Source organism: Chaetura pelagica, unplaced genomic scaffold (genome assembly GCF_000747805.2).
Source record: "Chaetura pelagica isolate M959 unplaced genomic scaffold, ChaPel_1.0 scaffold399, whole genome shotgun sequence".
Lineage (NCBI taxonomy): Eukaryota > Metazoa > Chordata > Aves > Apodiformes > Apodidae > Chaetura > Chaetura pelagica.
Window position 1 is genome coordinate 1,166,579 of NW_009970719.1, and position 3,923 is coordinate 1,170,501.

The window sequence follows — 3,923 nt, forward strand, 5'->3', positions numbered from 1 at the left end:
ATGTCTAGATGAGCACAAGCCTGTATTGCAAGGTACAAGGCAGGATTTCACAGTATCAAAGTAATTTCACAGAACTCAATGCACATTGAGACCTGACCCTCTTAATAATGCACTTCTGACAAACCTCATTACCTTCTTAAGCAAATCATAACTTTGTCATTTCTAATTTATTATTTTACTAGAATGAGAAAGATTGTGGTCTCTAGTACTGAAGTTGTTGAATGCAGTGCATTCACCAGGAGTTGTGCCAGGATGGTAAAGCCATCATTTGTTAAGAGGGCACTTGTGTATATGTTGCAATAAGTGTATATAGTTGTCTTAACCTTCCATCTGTATTAAAATATTAAAGCCTTTCAGATTACAGTGTAAAATATCTTCTGTTGTCTTTGTGGGTAATACAGAAAAGGTAGGTTCAGATTTCCTTACCTCTTCCTTTTCAATACTATGTTTGTAATAGTAACCCATAATTTACAGTGATCCCACTATTAGTCATGACACTGTTAATAATTATCCATTTAACTTAGACTAGGTGTAAATGGTGTGAGAAAAGGTAAGAGGACACAATTCTGAATTCCAAATTGGAGAACTGATTCCATTTGATGATAGGCTAGTAATTATTCATGTTTGCCTGAAAAGTTGGACCTTTCAAATATTATGCTGTATTATGGATTATCTTCTGGGTCTTCCCAAGGCAGTTCTAGCTCTGTAAATCTTCCTACTTTTTTTTTTTTTTTTTTTTTCCCTAAAGTTCCCAGGAAACTTTTATTTCAGCCTCTGGTATTCCCATTTTTCACTTCTCTCAATAACCTGGCTTTCTGCAACTTCTTACTGGACATTGGGAGTGGTAAATTTGCTCTTAATGGCAGCACTGGTGAAAATTATTCAAATTTTAACTTCAGGATATTAATGAGAAGAAAAGATTATTTTTGTGGCTGACAGCTCCACAAAAATCCCTAAAATCTTGTTCAGAGCAGCTTCCCTTTCCTTACAGCAATCTTATCAAGTCAAACTAGATAATCTTTTTGCCCACATCAGCTGTCGTTCCTTCAGATAATGCAGGAACTAAAAGCCTCTTTAGGCTACTTAATAGTGCAGAACATGGAGGCTCTTTTCATTATGGAAGTGACTTCTTGAACTTGCATTGTAGCTTTTTGTAAGCTTCTGTACCTGGGAGGAGTTTTATTCATCTCAGGAGGATTGTGCTTCTAAAAAGCTTTTTTAAAAAAATAAATTAAAAAATAAAAACCTCTCCAAGAGAGATGAACAGAGATGGCTCTGAAATTTGAGTCCTGCCACACAGTAGATTACAGAACAGGTGTCTGACTGCAGTGTTCCTTCCTGAAATAAAACCTTTGACATTTAAAGGATAGAGCAGATATTATAAAAACATTTAATGATGTGTTTAGTAGCTTGTTAAAGACATATGTAATACTAGGTGTAGTGGTTGGAGGTTTCTGACAAAGCAACAGGGCTTTATACAAAGGCAGGTCCTGGTGCATGAGAAACTAATGTAGACAACTGGGAAATGATCATTCTTTGTCAAAAAGTGAATGCAAACAGAAATAAAGTGGTTTGGATCATATTTGTCAATGACTTCCAAATCATAGGTTCACAGAATAGTTTGGATTAGAAAGGACCTGTAAAGGTCATCTAGTCCAACCCCTCCCCCCCACTGGTGTTAAACTTGCTTACACCTCTTGCTTTGGAGTAGTTTTCCTGCCAGCGTGTGTAGGTGGTTTGTTAGCATTTTAACTCTGAACCAGAAGATGCTTCTGGTATTCCCAGCAAGTCAGGTACCAACCTCAGAGGCTCACTGAAGGATCATCACCTCTGCATTGTGGCTGTTGGGGCAGACAGTTTCAGACATCTGTTTTCAATGTTGTGTAGGGAGCAATCCAGGGAGCATCAGGACAGAAACTCTGCAGACCACAGGGAACACGTTCCCTTGCCAGGCCTTAGAGTTTTGGAGTCTTTGTTGCTCAGAGGCAATTGGCAATGACTTTCCAAAAGCTTCCACCAAAACTGGGCAGATTCCATTCTCTTATGACCAATTTGCAGGATCATCTGCTCTCCAATAAGTAATATAGATCAGATGCCTGTTTTTCCACTTTGTCCCAGGTAGGTATCACAACCTATTAAGCAAAGCATCCATGAGTCTGTGACAGGATTGTTGTCCAGACCTGTCTATTTATAAATCCATATCTTTTAACAGGCTTGGTTGTTTTGTTGGTTGTTTTTTTTTTGGTCTCAAATACCAAAACATCAGTGTCTAGATAGAGAGGGGAGGGTGGATGAGGCTCTGAGCAACCTGATCTGGTGGGAGGTGTCCCTGCCCATGTGGGGAGATTGGAACTAGATGATCTTTAAGGTCCCTTGCAACTCAAACCATTCTATGATTCTATGACAACTGGTGCTTCTGTGGGGACTGTATTGGCCAGAGGACTGTTCAGCGTATAAGAGGACTATGATGCCTTTTTCTTTTTGCAATATATAGAATTGAGAGCTGAACAGAAACTATTTTATTTTTTTTTTGTATTTTCCCTATTCCAGAATTTAGGATGCTGCTCACCCCTGACCCATCCTTATCCTTGTGATCTGAAACAGATGGCCAGTGCATCAAGGGCAATGGCAGGGAGTGGGAATTCTGGCTCTCCTTTAACTTTGAAATGCTAACTGGAAAAAAAAAACAGATGCCCCCTGTTCAAAATTCACGTTCAAATTCCATTAGTCCCACAAAGCTGTCCCTCTGTTTTATAAGAATTTTCCATTTGTTATAGTTATTGAAGAGCAGGAACATGGGAATTTAAATTACTCCCTGCTTTCATTTTCAATGACAAAAAAATAGAAAGTGGGGGGAGCAGGCACTTGTTTCAATAGAAGAGATTCTGATATAGAAAAATTGATGCCTTTTATGCTGGAATAGACCAGCAGACCCATGGAAAGAATAAATTTGCAAATCTGTTGTAACTGCACAGAAGAGGAGCTGCCACTGGCTTGCACTGCCTACAGAGTCACTGAAGGAACTCTGACACCTGCCCACCTATATGCAATGTATTTCCCTCAGGAAACAGGAAAGAAATTTTAATTACACTGTTTTTTTCCTTCTTTCAGTAGCTTCTGAAAATTATGTATGCCTGGGTATTTTCAGTTTGATCATATTTTATAATTTTTAACTATTACTTAAAAACTCTAGTTCAGTGTAATCAGCCCATCTGTTAGCAATGGTTATAAAATTATGTTGAAGATTAAAAATCTGATGTAGTGTCAATATGTCCAAGCATAATTAAGATTGTTTTATGATGAAGGATTAGGATATGGCTTTTGTCTACTCAAGCAGCTTTAAAATGGTAACCCTTTTGTGTACTTCATGTACAAAATGTGAAGGTCTGTAGAAAACAAACAGAAAAAGCCCAGTTACAAACCTCAGATCTTGTATTCAGAAATGTGGTGTCTTTGCAGGCCTTGGAAAATGGCAGGACAGTCATTCCATAGCACAAGAAACTCACTGCATTGTGGGTTTTTTTGCAGTCCATCAAACACTATTTTGGATCTGTGCTCCTCCCTGTAAAATGTGACCCAAGCAGGGATAAAAAATGGAAGGTTTCTAAATTCATTATTCACTTTAGAAAGGGCCAACAATTGTATTGGCACTGGTGGAAAACTTAGCAGATCATTCACTTACATGAATTGAGGGTATTGCTGGAAACACAGACTGTTCTTCAGCACTTCAGGTCTTGGCACATGGGTTAATCTAGCCCTAGTAAGAGGCAGCAGTTCAAGCATTATGGCATTACTATGAAACAAATATATATATATATATATATTCACACACACACTCATCTCTATTTCAAAGCCATTCTTGTGGACACTTCCCCCCCCCCCTTAAAATGTGTCCTTGGGGTAAGAAAAAAAACCAGCCTGTC